This window comes from Pongo abelii, chromosome 13 (genome assembly GCF_028885655.2).
Source record: "Pongo abelii isolate AG06213 chromosome 13, NHGRI_mPonAbe1-v2.0_pri, whole genome shotgun sequence".
NCBI lineage: Eukaryota > Metazoa > Chordata > Mammalia > Primates > Hominidae > Pongo > Pongo abelii.
The window spans coordinates 73,560,948-73,578,597 of NC_071998.2; the positions used below are offsets into that span (position 1 = coordinate 73,560,948).

Below are 17,650 nucleotides of genomic sequence, written 5' to 3' on the forward strand. Positions count from 1 at the left end.
TCCCAAAGTTAATACTTTTATAACTTCTTACACCTGTCTTTACTGCAATTTCTGAACATAAATTGTGAAGATTTCATGGACATTTATCACTTCCCTAATAATACTCTTATAATTTCTTATGCCTGTCTTTAATTTCTTAATCACATTATCTTCATAAGGTGAGAATGTACATCACCTCAGGACCACTATTGCACAAATTGATGGTAAAACATGTGTGTTTGGACAATATGAAATCAGTGCACCTTAAAAAAGAACAGAATAACAGTGATTTTCAGGGTACAAGGGAAGATAACCATAAGGTCTGACTGCCTGCAGGGTCTGGCAGAATAGAGCCATACTTTTCTTCCTGCAGAAAGCTTATAAATGGATGTGTGAGTAGGAGAGGTATTGCTGAATTCTTTTCCTAGCAAGGGATAACCCTGGGGAAGGAATGCATTCCTGTGGGGAGGTCTATAGACGGCAGCTCTGGGAGTGTCTGTCTTATGTGATTGAAATAATGACTGAAATATGCCCTGGTCTCCTGCAGTACCCTCAGGCTTACTAGGATTGGGAAATTCAAACCTGGTAAATTCTAGTCAGACTGGTTCTCTGCTCTCAAACCCTGTTTCCTGTTAAGATGTTTATCAAGACAATACGTGCACAGCGGGACATAGACCCTCATCAGTAATTCTAACTTTGCCTTCACCTTGTGATCTTTATTGCCCTTTGAAGCATGTGATCCTTGTTACCTACTCCCTGTTCGTACACCCCCTCCCCTTTTAAAATCCCTAATAAAAACTTGCTGGTTTTGTGGCTCAGGGTCGTCATCACAGTCCTACCAATATGTGATGTCACCCCTGGAGACCCAGCTGTAAAATTTCTCTCTTTGTACTCTTTCTCTTTATTTCTCAGACCAGCCAACACTTAGGGTGTTGCAGGAAGTCAGGGACCCTGAATGGAGGGACCAGCTGAAGCCATGGCAGAAGAACATAAATTGTGAAGATTTCATGGATGTTCATTAGTTCCCCAAATTAATACTTTTATAATTTCTTATGCCTGTCTTTACTGCAGTCTCTGAACATAAATTGTGAAGATTTCATGGACACTTATCACTTCCCCAATCAATACTCTTGTGATTTCCTACGCCTGTCTTTACTCTAATCTCTTAATCCTGTCATCTTCGTAAGCAGAGGAGGATGTATGTCACCTCAGGACCCTGTGATGACTGCGTTAACTGCACAAATTGTTTGTAGAGCATGTGTGTTTGAACAATATGAAATCTGGGCACCTTGAAAAAAGAACAGGATAACAGCAATGTTCAGGGAACAATAGAGATAACCTTAAACTCTGACTGCCGGTGAGCCGGGCAGAACAGAGCCATATTTCTCTTCTTTCAAAAGCAAATGGGAGAAATATCGCTGAATTCTTTTTCTCAGCAAGGAACATCCCTGAGAAAGAATGTGTCCCTGAGAGTAGACCTCTGAAATGGCCGCTTTGCGGGTGGCTGTCTTTTACGGTCGCAGCGGTGGGGTGAAATAAGCCCCGGTCTCCCGTAGCACTCCCAGGCTTATTGGGACAAAGAAATTCCTGCCTAATAAATTTTGGTCAGACCGGTTGTCTGCTCTCAAACCCTGTCTCCTGATAAGATGTTATCAATGACAATGCGTGCCCGAAACTTCATTAGCAATTTTAATTTCGCCCCAGTCCTGTGGTCCTGTGATCTCACCCTGCCTCCATTTACCTTGTGATATTTTATTACCTTGTGAAGCATGTGATCTCTGTGACCCACACCCTATTCGTACACTCCCTCCCCTTTGAAAATCACTAATAAAAACTTGCTGGCTTTGTGGCTTCGGGGGCATCATGGAGCCTGCCGACATGTGATGTCTCCCCCAGACACCCAGCTTTAAAATTTCTCTCTTTGTACTCTGTCCCTTTATTTCTCAGACTGGCCAACACTTAGGAAAATAGAAAAGAACCTACGTGAAATATCGGGGGTGAATTTCACCCGATATCTGGCTGAATTTCCCCTGATATTAGGGAAAATAGAAAAGAACGTATGCTGAAATATTGGGGGCTGGTTCCCCCGATAAACCTGATGTCTAGATAGTAAAGAATGATATCCTAAATTTAATGAATAAAATTTGTTATAAAAACCAATATATCTTCAAGGGAACTTGAACACAAAATTTACAATTGAAGAAATACAAAAGCTAACATATGGATAAATATAAAACCAAGTAATCAAAGATAAGACTATCAAAGCAATCATGCAACAACACATTTTTTCCCATTCAAATCATTGAAGTTCACTTTGCCCCCACTGGTCAATTTCCCACCCCACAACAAAAGAGCAGCCACTGGCAAGGGTGCGATAAACGGGCATTCTCTTCTCTTCCATTCTTGATGAAATACAAATTAATTCAGTCTTTGAGAATACTTGAATATGTGAATCAAGATTTTAAGTTGCCCCCCACTCCCCACCAACCACTCCCTGTTAGAACTAGAAATCTGCTTTGGAAAATCTAGCCTAAACACATAGTCATAAAAAGGGAGATGGAAATCTCTGTGCAAAAACAAACAAACACGAACAAACAAACAAACAAAAAGTATCATTGAGACAGCATTTACTTTAAAATATTGGAAATAACTAAATGTTCAAAATTTAAGAACTAGCTAATAAATACTGCTAACATTAAAATTATGCTGAGTTTTCAATAATGAGGAAAATATTTGCTAAAATGCTAAAAAAAGCTACAACTATTTTTTAAAACCTATGCATTAAAAATAATTAAAACCATATCTATCTAAATAATAACAGTTTTAACAAAGAAATAGAAAAATTATACCATGCCTTTTTTGAACCAAAGCATTGGCATTAATATTCCACAGTGAGTGTAGTTGAGATTTGAAACCATGGCTACAGGGACTCTTGGAACTCCCTGCCAAGGCTTCATTTCCAGTTTTATCATTCCATTTAATGTTGACTTATGTCAAAATTCTTCAAGAACCAGGATTCAAAAGATTCAAGATAATTTGGAGAAACCACAACTTGGCTGCCAATTTATTTAAGAAATTTTGGCTTTCTTCATTTACTTGTATACTTTGCCAGTCAGAATTCAATTTGATGAGGTCTTTACTGGCCAGCTGCATCACTTTTATGACATGGGCCACACTCCTTGGTGATTTTTTTTCTACCGAATAAGCTATTATGCAATTCACAGGCTATTGACTTTGGGAGGATTCATGGTGTTTCCTCAAATTATTTCTTGCATTGTACCAAATCCTGCAGACATACAAGGTATTCTTGCTTTATACCTTGGTTTAGGAGACAGGGTTATCTTTATAGAAATACTGGGAATGAACAGTATGTGCTACAGGCATTCAGAGAAGGGTAGAATCAAAGTAGGCTGGAAGAAAACAAAGTAGCATTTATTGAGCACATGCTCAGTACTAGTCACTAGAGGTTTTATATACATTCTCTCTTTGAATTTTCACAACAGCTCTCCCTGATCATCATGGCCCACACTTTATAAATAAAGTAACTGAGGCTCAGAAAATACACAAATTTCCCAAATTCAAATAATGAACAGGTTTACGTGATTCCCACCTTTTTTTTTTCTGTAACTCAAAGATGGCTTCAAAGATAAGGATTTGGGGAAAAAATGATTAATATGTCATAATAGGTAAAGAATAGGCATTCTGTAAGCAAATTATAATCTATTCAACACTTCTTCCTTGTAACAAGTTGACCAATTACTTTGGTTCATCTAGTAGAATATTTTTCTTCTTATAAAGTAGAAAGTCTAAGGCGTCAAACTAACCACAGTCTTAAGCAAGTATCTAGGGTATCCCAAGCTACTCCTCAGAAGCACAGTATCAACTTACTTCTATGCCTTATGACATAAAAATTATAAGGAAGAGAGTTGATTGAAGTAAGGACAATTCAAACTAATTCTTGAGAATAAATCAACTTTCAATTCATGTTGAGGCCATCATTTGCTTTGTTTTTAACGTATCATCACAAGTAGTATATTATTCAATTAGATTTTCCCAGACTGATAGCCTTGGGGAAAAGTATTTTAAAACAAACAAAAAGTGGAAGAGAAGATGGCAGCCTCTCTCTACAGGGAGTTAGTTATTGAGGTACAACAGGGACAAAGTTCTGTTTGTCCAGGGGTTGTTTATGCATAGAGCCTATACGTTGGTCTCCACCATGGCCAAAATGACTCCTTTTGGATTATCCACAAATTAGAAGCTGATTCAAATTAGATGAATGAAAATCTTTTAATCTCAGGATCATACCACCTCAGAAATACAAAAGAAGCCCACATTGCTTTCCATTAAGGTTCTTTCTAGATATTTCCTGCTGAGCGTGGGAACAATAGCTGCTGCTCTGGCACCAGACATGGGTCTCTAATGCCACCTTATCTGAAGATTTCTCAAACCCCAGCCTGATAAGCCTTCAGGTTAATAAGTCAAATCTCAACAGTCTTTTGTGAATCCTGTAAGTGTAGAGTGCCTTCGTGAAGGTGCCATCTGCTAGTGATCATCCTACCTTAGTGGGTGAATACATTTTTCCCCAAAACGTGGGAGAATGATAACTCCTGAAGATACAGTCGTTTAATGATCTTTCCATAATGGTGCAGTAAATGTATGGTATTAACTTTTTCAGCCTAATACAGTGGAAATCAAATCATGTTGGGGAAAGTCTGCAGTTATTTGTGATTTGCTTTTCTCTGTGATAAATGTGCCGCAGAACTGCAGGAGGTGGCAGAAATGTTTTCAACATGTTTGCTTCAAGTTTGGCTATTCTTGAAACTGGAAGGTCTAACTTCTGTAATTTTCTGCTTGTTAGTAGATCACTTAATGTCTCTGGGCCTCAGTTTACTCAACTGACAAATGTGGATGATGCCTACTCCAATAAGAATCCATTCTATAGGCTGATAGGTGATGCACAAATGTAAAGTAACATGTAAATGAGAAGTTTAACATTATTACCTGGTTCCATGCTTTTTAACTAAAGCTTGAATGGCTTTGTCTATAGTCTGGCATCCATTAATGGAGAGTCCTTGAAGGCTGAAAGTTTTCAAAAAAAAAAAAGTTATATCGCAGTAATGTTTTCCTTTAAAAAGAAGGACTTTATACCCAAAACTTGCAGTTCATTAGTTATTCAAATAGCCTCAAAAATAATTAAAGAGGGATTTTGTTTTGGTAAATAATCCAGTTTAATTTTGGTTTATGGATCAACTTTCGGATGAGGGGGTCAATAAGTCAGGCATAAATACATATTTTTATTTCTCGTATTTTTTCCTGTTGCTTTGATTTTTTTGCCTGCACAGAAAACATATTTTCATTTCAAATTATTTTATCAAGGTTTTAGTTATATCCATATGGTTGTGTCCATATGAGATATACAGGGATATGGCTGCATGAGGGATATGGAATATTCCTGGGTGTGGTTATTTAAAGTATAGTTTCCATCATCACCACCAAGTTATTAAGCCATATAGTTTCTTACGGGAGATAAAATAAGAAAAGCATACAATGGCATTATGATCATTATAGAGATTACCTTTGCTTATCACTAAGCCAAGCTCCAGCTAAAACTTGACAAATGAAATATGAGTTTTACATAACATTTGATTTTAGATTTATCACCAAATAGGACATAAAAGCCACAGTGCTTTTGCTATGACACATTGGATCCCATTGGATGCACAAAATCAGAAAAGCTGAAATAGCATCCTACATCTTACAAAATTATATCAGCAGTAAAAAATCTTTGTAAAAAGAAGACACTCAATTTTTTCTTTTTCTTTTCTTTTTTTTTTTTTTTTTTTTAAAGGTGGAGTCTTGCTCTGTTACCCAATCTGGAGTGCAGTGGTGTGATCTCAGCCCACTGCAATCTCCACCTCCCAGGTTCAAGTGATTCTTGTGCCTCAGCCTCCTGAGTAGCTGGGATTACAGGCACATGCCACCATGCTGGGCTATTTTTTTTTTTTTTTTTGTATTTTTGGTAGAGACAGGGTTTCAGCATGTTGGCCAGGCTGGTCTCAAACTCCTGACCTTAAGTAATCCACCTGCCTCAGCCTCCCAAAATGCTGGGATTACAGGCATGAGACACCACACCTGGACCAAGAAAGCTCAATTTTAAAATGCTGAAACTTTACTAAAAATTGGATTTGTTTCAATACAAAGTCCTTGCTTTAAAACATCCTATAAGGAAAGTTTTCACATTGAAAAGCTTTATCAGAGGACCCTTGATAAAGTAATGTGCTTTACCAATGGTTATCCTACATGATGACTTGGTGCAGGGGAAGAAAACTGAAGCAACAGCTCTGGTCTGAAGACTTCCCATCCACATCAAGTACACCACTGACAATTTTGAAGCAAGCCATGGAGGAGTTGGCAGCTGCACCACTCTCCTTACACAGACAACAGGACAAAATTATTGATATCTCTCAGTGTAGCCATGATATGGTTTGGCTCTGTGTCCCCGCCCAAAGCTCACTTTGTAGCTCCCATAATTCCCAAGTGCTATGGGAGGGACCCAGTGGGAGATGATTGAATCATGGGGACAAGTCTTTCCCGTGCTGTTCTTATGATAGTGAATGGGTCTTATGAAATCTGATAGTAGCTATTTCCTGGTTTTCATCTGTTTTGTAGATGTAGACACCTTCAAAGACAAACTTCACCTTTTAAAAACGTGATTAAAACCATTGACATATTCAAAATGATATTAAATGTATTTCCTACACAGTTCTTATGGACCCTGTGGACAAAGTTCTTTTGAAAGAAGAAAGTGTGCTTGTAATATTTCACAACACATCTGATTTTGCTGCTTTGAAGGGAAAATCCACAGTGACTCATTGTTTTCTGCATTTGACATATATTGACATTTTAGATTCTGTTAACAAATCTGAAAGAAGCCTTGCCAACTGCTAGAGGAATTATCTGTCATCAACTTCATCAGACCTAGGGGTTGGGCAGTCAGAGAGGAAGATAGAAAACTAAAACTACTTTGGCCACAATCCTACTCTAGGAAAAAGTGACTAGAGAAGGTCAATTGTGATATTGAGAGTGCTGTTCCACAAACATTTGGTTTTTCTCTTTCCAAAAATGTGGTGGGATTGTAACTCCTCATCCCATGGAGCTCATTGCTTTGGCCAAGAAATGTAGTCAGTTGCTTTGTGATCTAGTGCCTGCCTCGCCACATTCTATTTCCCTTCTTCCAAGACAGGTGTCAGTCATGGAATTTGCCTAGCCCTAGAATTTGCCAGCCATGGACCTGGGAGTAAGCATAACAATACTGTGGAATGAAGCCTCTAACCCATCCGAGACAGACATGAGCAAGAAATAAACCTTTGTTCTTTCAAGCTACTAAGAATTGGAGGTTGTTCATTATCACAACATAATCCAGCTTTTCCTGACTGACACAAAGATGATGCTAACTTTTCCTTACTAGAGGAAGTGTTTATTCAAGTAGAAGTCTGAAGATAATCAGAAGTCTTTCAATTCAGATGACCCTTCAAATAAAAATGTAGATTGGTAATCATTTTGTTGATGCCATGGACAGTAACCGTGATAAAAACCCTGCCAGGATGACCTCATTCCTTTAAGAACAAAGGAAGGTGATACAGCATCAATTCAATGTAAGAGCCTTTGAGAAACCCGGAATTCCTTGATACGTATCAACCACCATCTGATACGCAGACCTACTAGATTTCTGATTCCATTTATGCACCTCTATAGGCCAGGGCTCAGCTCTCAGGTTTTGTTACCATTAGAACAAAATGGTCACAACCATTAAGTAGTTAAAGATGATGTTTGCATTCAAAATCTGCCTTCATATTACAGTTGCTTTGGAGCAGATTTAATTTTTGCTTTCTATTTTAATTATATAATTTGTAGTTATTTCAGTTTGTCAAGGAGTGCAATTAAATCTTGTATGAAAACTACAAGATAAATTATTTGTAAAGATTGATTTATATTCTGTTTTTACTGAAGAAAATAAATGTTCAAGGCAATATATCAACATATGTAAATATTTCACATTATAATATACACATAAGTATATCAGTTGACATATATAGATGGTATGCATATATATAATATATATCTAGACATATTTCTATGTATTGATATCTATGACACAGATATCAATATAAAAGATTTTAGGTGTATGTTTAGTTGGCCCATTATGGGGAGGGAATCCATTGCTTTCATCTGATTCTCAAAAACATTGCTGCTCATTACATTTTAGGAAGCACTTCTCTAGACCAGGGGTTAGCAAACCATGGCCCTTGAGATATGCAGCCTTCCATCTGATTCAAAAATTTACTAAAACATAATTATGTTTCTTTATTTACATATTGTCTATGGCTGCTACAAAGGCAGAGTTGAGTAGTTATGACAGACTGTGTGGCCCCTGCAGCCTAAATTATTCCCCTGGCCCTTTAGTGATAAAACACTCTGATCCCTGCTCTGGCTCATGCTCCATTTAGAAACCTGGCACTCTTGGTTGTGAACTGAGACTAAGAGAGCTGACGCTACAAAAACAATGACTCTATTAGAGCCAAACGTCAAGTCAAAAAGAAAAGACCTCACTATTTTGTTTCTGCAGGAAACAGAACTAATGCAGAGAGCAATAAGACTCTGAAATCCCATTATCTAGGTTCCCACAAGTTATCCCACTTACCATAGGCATGAAGTTAAGCAGGTCACTTGACATTACTGTGCCCAAGTTTTCTCATCGCAAAATGAGGAAAATAATAAGAATACACACTTACATTGTAGAGTTGTTCTGGGGGTTAAAATAATTAATGCAGATACAGTATTTAGGAAGTGCCATGTACATAATAAGAAGTGTTATTATTTTTAAAAACATATTATCAATTAATGAATTGGGGGAAGGGAAAGGCAAATTTTGGTGAGGTGCCTTGTGGCTCCTTGTACAAGAGCCAGCACACCCACATCCGTGGCCATGGACCAGCTCACGTCCACTACTGAGAGTCAGCTGCAAAGGGCCCCAGCATGGAACAGGACCTTGTGCCCGATGAGCCCAGGACCCCTGCAGCTTTTCACGTTCAGCTCCTGTGTGGTTAAAACCAAGCGAGCACTCATTAAAACTCTTTCAGGATCTCTTTGATCAGGACATAATCAAAAGGCGATTTAGTGACTAATAACATAATGGGTGAGGCAGTGACAGAAATCACCATAGAAGCCAACAGCTGAGGTGTAAGCAGCTCAGCCAAAGGAGGAGGGAGAAAATGACTGGAGCAATTAAAGCTAGTATATTTCTCCGTAGGCCAGCCAGTCTCCCTCCACACCTGTGCACTGGCTCCCCCACTCCTCGTGAGGGCCTCAGATTGCGTTAGAGAGCAGGAGGTACCTCAAGAGCCATTATGGTGCTATAGGAGCTTGTCCAGACAGCCAGCCATTATGTAGCCATTAAAAATTATATTTATAAAGAGCTTTTAATTAATTGAGAAAACAAGTAAAAATAATGACTACAGAATGTTTTATATATTTTATCATCTCCATTATGTTTCTTAAACGTTATTTTAAAGTGCTCTTTAATAAATATGTATTAATTTTATAGCCTAAATAATGTTATTCACCAACAAGGCAAAACCAATTTATAGTGCACAAACACAGCAGTGATTTCTTCTGGGGGACTGAGTGCGAAGAGCTGCATGGCAGCTATCTAGGTAGTGGCAATATTCTCTATCTGAATGGGGTGAGGTATATGCACTTGTCAAAACTCAACAAAGGGGCTGGGTGCAGTGGCTCACGCCTGTAATCCCAACACTTTGGGAGGCCGAGGCAGGTGGATCACCTGAGGTCAGGAGTTCGAGATCGGCCTGGCCAACATGGTGAAACCTCATCTCTACTAAAAATACAAAAAATTAGCTGGGTGTGGTGGCATGTGCCTGTAATTGCAGCTACTTGGGAGGCTGAGGCAGGAGAACCACTTGAACCCGGGAGGCAGAGGTTGCAGTGGGCCCAGATTGCGCCTCTGCACTCTGGCCTGGGCGACAGAGAGAAACTCCATCAAAAAAAAAAAAGGCAAGAACAGCATTCTCCCTCCCAAGGTCATGCCTACCTATAAGCTGTCCCAAAGACTCCCTCTGTAGGTGACTACTGCTTTCTTACCAGTGATGCCCCAGACCCACTTTGCTGTTCCCTTCTAACGCTGGGGAGACCTGCCTTGCTGTTCCCATCTAACACTGGGGATACATACCCAGGAGTTGAATTGCCCATGCCTCAAATAGCACCCTTCCCTGGTTAATCCTCACTTCTCCTAATCTCACTTCAGAAACAGCAAAAGATACAGAACTGATCCTACTTCCTCAGCCCATCCTCAGAATCATTCACAAGGAGCCCAAACCCTCCAACAGATGCTTCCCTCCTCCTTCCCACTGAGCCGTGCTCTTTGAGTCTTCTGGAGCACTCTCACCCCACCCTCTGCTATTTCAAGTCAATAAATCTGACTTCCTCAGACTACAGGCTGGATCCTGGTCCTCTTTAACTGATCAGGCTTCCACACTGTTAACGTAACAACAAGAACAGAGTCCTTTTTTGTTTATTGCAGTAACATGTATGTAACATAGAATTTATCATTTTTACTATTTTTAAGTGTACAGTTCGGTGGCATTAAGTGCAATCACACTGTTGTGCAGCTATCACCACCATCCATCTCCAGAACTTTTCATAATTCCAAACTGAAACTCTGTACCCATGAAACACTAACTCTCCCTTAGCCTTGGCAAACACCTTCCCACTTTTTGTCTTGTGAATTTGACTACTCTAGGTACCTCATGTCAGTGGGATCATACAGTATTTGTCCTTTTGTGACTGGCTTATTTCATTTGCATAATGTCTTCAAGGTTCATTCATGTTGTAGCATGTGTTCAAATTTCCTTACTTTTTAAGGCTGAATAATATTCCATTGTAGGTATAGACCACATTTCATTTCTCCATTCATCTGTTGATGGACCCTTAAGTTGCTTCTATCTTTTGGCTATTGTGAATAATGCTGCTATGAACATGGGTGTACAAATATCTGGAACCAAAAGCCAAGCCGAGGTGTTATGAAAAGATTACAAACAGTCGTGTGATAGCATCGCCAATTGCTTCTCTTCCTTGCTGCCTGCTCAATGATGTCACACTAGGAGTGTGAAATCAGCAAGGATAGAAGTATTTACACTTCAGAAAATTGACAAATTCTACAAATAAGGTGTTTTGTTTTGTTGGATTTTTGTTTTGCTTTTTTGATGGAGGGGCAGGGCAGTGGTGGGGAGAGCCAGTTTCCTGGTATACTGGTATACCAGATTGTGCACTACTTCAGCTGGGCTCTCCTCCGCACATCACCAGCCAGGTTACAGAAACAGTGGACAAGAAACATCTCACCCACAGAGGCAGGACTGTCTAGAAGCTGGACAAGGCATGAAGACAGATTCTCCTCTAGTGCTTCCAGAAAGATCACAGCCCTGTCAGCACCTTGATTTTAGCCCACTGACATGGATTTTGGACTTAGAGCTCCAGAACCTTAATATAATAAATTTGTGTTGGTTTAAGCCATTCGGAATATGGCAGTTAGTTATAGCACCAGTAAGAAACTGATATCACTGGCTTCCCACATCTAATGACTGCACAGGGATCTCACAATTCGCTAATTTTTTCTGAATTTATTTTACCATTCTTCCCAATTTTCTTCCTTAAAATTCTTATTTTGTCATATATCATTCTGAAATCCACCACTCCCCTTTTGCAACAGTGTGGGGAATAGGTAAGCAAACATGGTTAATGAAGTCCTTTTTGATTTTTCAGCCCCTTATAAGAAAGACTAACAGTAGGACCCCAGGCTGTATGAACAGATGGTCCAGGAGCAGTAGCTGCACACACAGATAAGGTTTGGAAAAGTTGCAGATGGTACATCTTCCACTAGAGAGTCACTGTGTCCATTGACATATTAAAGTCTCTGAGAAGTCCTGTGGTAAAAGAAAACATTTAGTTTTGCTCAACCCAAAGTTTCTCAAGGTTCTGTGACCTCTGATTTAATTTTTCACATAGCATGTGTTGAGATCCATGAACCAGTGCTGTGAAGGCATAGCTCAGAAATGCTGGTTTAGCAGGGAGGAAGCTGGAATCTGGATGCCTGTGGAAATGGATTTATCCTGGGCCTCCCACTGAAGAGCTATGTGGCCTAGGCACATTACTTAGCATTCATATCCTTTGTTTCCTTACATATAAAAGGAGAATAATATGTAACTTATTGCTATGGAGTAAAAGTTTCTGTACCCCAAAATTCTTATGTTGAACCCTAACCCCAATGTGATGGTACTAGGAGGTAGAGTTTTTAGGAGGTCATTAGGTCATGAAGAGGTGAAGTCTTTATGATAGGATTAGTGCCCTTGTAAGAAGAGATACCAGAGCTCTCTCTATCTTTATCATGTGAGAATGCAGCAAGAAGGTGGCTGTTTGCAAGCCCAAAAGAGAGCCCTCATCTGGAACCATATCAGCCTTCACTTTGATCTTGGACTTCCCAGCCTCCAGAATTATTAGAAATAAATTTTTGCTTTTCAAGCTACCTAGTCTATAGTATTTTATTATAGTAGCCCAAGCAGACTCAGAAATCTATCTTACAGGTTTTCCCTTGAAGGTGATTATTAAGAGGACAGACAATTGTGAGTATAGCTTCCCATGCCTCAGATATAGCTCTTGATTTTCATTCCTATTACTGCTTCAGGCAGTAAGATTAAAGTTGGTGCATTATCTACAGCTTTGCACTTTCCCTGGGAGGGCTCTCAGTAGCTACCTACTGCCCTGGATGGCAGCTTTTGACCTTCTAGAATTCAAATAACCAACATTGTCAGACATTCTCTTTTGACTATCAGCACCAAAGCATCATGTGCAATATATTTTAATCAAATATAATTTTATTAAGAACACAATTTTACTATCAAAAACATAATTTTCTTTTAACATATCATATTACTTTTTTTGAGTTACTAGGGCTATTATGGGCCAGAAAGACATAGAAACAGACAATGGATTCCCAGCCCTGCTTGTTTTGCAGAAAAGTTTTAGATCTTTTTATGCTCTGGACTGCTTTAGCAGATTGGTAATGCCTATGGACCTATATCAGAATAATATTTGTAAGTGAATAAAATATAATACATAAATTGTAAAGAAAACCAATTATCTTCATCTACCATTACCAAAAGTCGAAAAAATAATCTGTGATATAGCAATGTATGTGCGTCTTTAATGCAGTAAATAATATGAGCTAGCCACTAATCCAGTGACTACCATAGTTTTGAAGTACTTGTAAGTATAAACTACATTTTGAGATGCCACAACAACTATAATGTCAAATTAAAATAACTATGATTTCTATTGGTGACCAAGTCACAAGTTTTCTAATATAAGATGATTGGTTGCCTATAGTCATAGTAGAAGTAGATGCTTTTTTCTGTAGGACAGAAGTAAAAATAAATGTGTTTTTTCCTATCCATGTTTGCAGATCTCTTGAATTTTATTTAGGGTCCCCAGGAGCCCATAGTTGAAACTTTAGCTATCCTTCTGTTAGGATAAGCTGGGAAAGGAAAGTTGAAGAGAGAGAAAAAAAGAAAAGGGCTCAAAGAGAGAGAATGAGATTGAGAAACTGAGATCCCAAGTAGAACAATTCTAGTAATGCAAATGAAAGTGTCATGTAGGTGCTGCCAGTAAGAGTGGAAAAAGAAAAGGCGGGAACAAAAACAGAACAAGAGACTGGGAGCAAGAAAGAGAGCTTTATTTCCAAAGCGCCACAGATGGGGTTAGTTACAACCCTAGTCCTGGGTCCTCGGGTGAGACAGACAATCCTTTGTCTGCTAGGAGCTCTGAAACAGGATATTAACCACAAGGATATGGGAAACCTGGCGAGTCTACCAAGATGCATACCCCAGAACCTGCAGTAGCCATTGATGCCAAAACAAATTAGGGATGATTTTCCTAATTCTTCATGCATTTCAACAACAATCAAACCTGCTAGTGATGGACAATATTTCCCATGATATTTCTTAGATGAGATGATATTTGTTCCTATTCTTTGATCTAAAACTCAAGAAATAGAGCCAGGAAACACCTGCTACTACAAAGGGTCTTTTCTTTTTTATTTTTCTTTTCTTTCTTTTTTTTTTGCAAAAACTATTTGAATGATATCCAACTTCCACTTCTACTCTATAACTTATGGGAGGACATACTGCTTGAATTATGAAGCATCTTAGCAATTCTTAGCAACTCTTCTTTAAAAATAATAATGATGGCTTCAATATTATAGTTTTTATTCCATGTTACTTTGTTCCTTGAACCACATAGTGACAACGGCAGGAGGCAGTCAAACGCCTAGGCAGGTGGGGCAGATCCCTGGTGAAACCTGATCTTCAAGCTGAAGACAGTCCTGGGTAAATCCTCAGACTGGATTTAGAACTCTCTTCCTATTTGGTGGCTTTCCTCTGATTGGTCCCCACCCTTCACCTATTTCATATATATCTACCCTTTCCTAATTGGATTTCTACACTGTTGTGCCCACCTTTGAGTGGTACCTTTGTTGTAGCGTTTTTTTTTTTTTTGCATACTCACAAACCAATAGGCATGCAGTCCCCAATTCTGAGCTCATAAAAACCCTGGACCCAGACACACTGGGAAATAAACCACCCAATTTCGGGTGGGGGAGGTCACCCCTGTGTCCCCTCTCCACTGAGAACTGCTCCATCACTCAATAAAATTCTTCTCTGTCCTCTTCACCCTTCAATTGTCAGCATATCCTCATTCTTCTTGGACACAGGACAAGAACTCAGGAACCACCAAACGTGGGTATGAGCTATAACACAAGTGGGCTGGGGCACACCCGGCCCAGCCACGGGCTAAGCCAGTGCACAAGTCAGGCACAGCCCAGGCAGGCTGAGTGGGTGGGCCACCTCCTGTAGCAGGTAGCATGGCCGAGTGAGGCCCAGGCAGAGACATAGTCAGTAGAGGTTTCCAGCTGACAAAGTGATCAAGAAAAATTCTGCATTAATACACTAGTAATTTGTTAATCAATATTTCACCAAAGATCATGATGCATATAGATATTCAGAGAAAAGTGTTCAAATCAATTAATTTTATCCCCACATAGGTCAGTTATCTTTAAACAAAAACAAATATTAAAAATTCCATTTATCTTCTGTCATAAACTATATACTCCTTTGTCAGATGACTTTCAAATAGTGCCTTTCAGGCCAAAATGGTTCTACAATAAAAGTCCATCACTAACTTTGGGAGCCTGAGGTGGGCGGATCACAAGGTCAGGAGATCGGGATCATCCTGTCTAACATGGTGAAACCCTGTCTCTACTAAAAATACAAAAAAATTATCTGGGCATGGTGGCGGGCACCTGTGGTCCCAGCCACTTGGGAGGCTGAGGCAGGAGAATGGCATGAACCCGGGAGGCGGAGCTTGCAGTGAGCTGAGAGCTGAGATTGCACCAGTGCACTCCAGCCTGGGTGACAGAGCAAGACTCCACCTCAAAAAAAAAAAAAAAAAAAAAAAAAAAGTCCATCACTAGCGTGAGAAAGAATCTAAGTAGCTTTATTTAAAGTCAATTAAAATTAACCAATTACTGCTTTAAGTTTTTGTTATAAATAGAGAATATTTATTTCTAACAGAATTGTAGTCTTCCTGTTTAAGCCAAAACTTTATACAGGAGTGTGATATTAAATAGAAGCTTGATCATTAGTTTTAGAATGTGTCTCCTCCTTAGGCTAGGCTTAATCTGAAAATAAGCATTTATGGAGAACATATGGGATGAGGAAAAATATCCAGGTAGCCACTGAAGTCACTGAAAAATTCTACTCAGTTCAATACCTTCCTCCTCAAATCCTGGATATTTGCTCACACTCTGAATTCTCCAAGTAGGGTTGCAGATGAGAGCCAAAGGCTACAGCACTGGTTTTAATTTCTGAGTAAAGTACCATACGACCATCAAAACACATTGACTTAAAAGAAATATGCAACACAAGGAAACAATACATCCTTAGGTACATAATAGATTTTATTTTGTTATAGGAATGATTGGAAGTCCTGCAGTATATGTCTGCTGTATCCATGAGGTTCCAAGGCATGGTGTGACCAAATGCTTTAATGTCACCAAATGCCTTGGTATATTTTGGCTCAGAAAAGTCAGTTGCCTCAGTAATACAAAGTGAAGAAAGGCAATATGAGTTCCATGCTCAGAGATGACATTCTTTAGAGCTCACATTCTTGAAATCAGTCTTTCTATTTTCCATTTTACCCCTGAATCTGAGATACCTAAATGGCTTTTCTGGATAATCTCATCTTTTAAAATACTTTGTAATCTATCCTTGTGTTATTTTTTTAAGACTTTATCTTTTTAGAGCTGTTTTAGTTTCATAGCAAAATTGAGTGGGCGGAAGGTCTAGAGACTTTACATAAACCTTTAGCCCCCACATGTTCATAGCCTCCCCAATTATCAACATCCCACACCAGAACTGCACATATGTTAAAAGCAATGAACCTACATGGACACATCATTATCACCAAAGTCCATAGTTCACATTAGGGTTCACTCTTGGTGCTGTACATTCTATGGGTTTGGACAAATCTTGTGTAATTTTCTATTCAGCAGAATAAAACCACATTTTCTCCTGAGAACCAATTGTTAAATACCACACTGACACAGTATTGAAACCATCTGACTCACATGGGAGCAACACACTAGCTTTTATTCATTCATTCAATCAATCATTTGTTCAATACTTACTGAGTGCCTGCTGCATGTTAAGCACTGAGCCAAGCAGTCAGCATACAAGGAAACAGGTATGATGTTCTTGTCTTCAGTGACTCACAGCCTCATGAAAGGAAACCAATACCCAACCCAGACAGCTTACAAACACACAGGGTGATGAGCAATGTGTATAAGTGCTACAAAACACTGACAAAGGAGCAAATACCCAGGTTGTCCTAGTTCCTCCAAAGCTGGCAGGACAATTCAAGAATAAAAGGGACTAAATTTCTTGTCACCTAATATTTGTTGAAGGCTTACCATGTGCAAGGCACTGAACAAGTGTCCTGGACTGGCATCCTAAGTTTCAGGTTCTGGTTTTAGCTCTAACACTAGCTAGCAGTGTGATGTTTCTATAACACTCTACTTCTAGCTCCTAGTTCCTCATCTGAAAAAAAAATGAAACAATCAGACAATGTGATCTCCTGGGTCCTTTCTAACTCTGACCCTGGGGCGTTTGTTCAAACAACAGGATTTGTTCACAAATGACAGGATCATCTATGTATAAAATATTTTAAATGAACAAAAAGTCGTGTGGACAATAAGCAATTATAGAAAAGTTACAGGAAACAAATACTGTACATGGCATTACATAAATGCCAATAACAGAGAAAATAAATTATTTTGCATCTGAGAGCAAAAAAATTATGAGATAGGTTGTTAGAGAAGAGGAGGGATATTGTTGGATTGAAAGGAAACAATTTATCCAAAAGGCTGACTTGAGGACAGTGTCACCCAGCAGGAGGTATCTTCTAACACTGTGTACTAGATTTTCAACATATGAAAGCTAGAGGGTTAGAAGACAGCTCATCACACTGAACCATAATCTCAAAAATAGAA

The 17,650-nt window shown here is 39.0% G+C and overlaps 1 long non-coding RNA gene across 3 annotated transcripts in view; it reads right to left on the bottom strand.

Moving 5' to 3' along the window:
- LOC129047895 (uncharacterized) overlaps positions 1-17,650 on the bottom strand; it is a 153,361-nt gene that overhangs the window by 46,537 nt on the left and 89,174 nt on the right. For all 3 annotated transcript variants that reach the window (XR_008509762.2, XR_010136532.1, XR_008509761.2), the window contains one exon: positions 4,981-5,058. This is a non-coding gene — a long non-coding RNA (uncharacterized LOC129047895). The remainder of the gene's footprint in view (positions 1-4,980; positions 5,059-17,650) is intronic.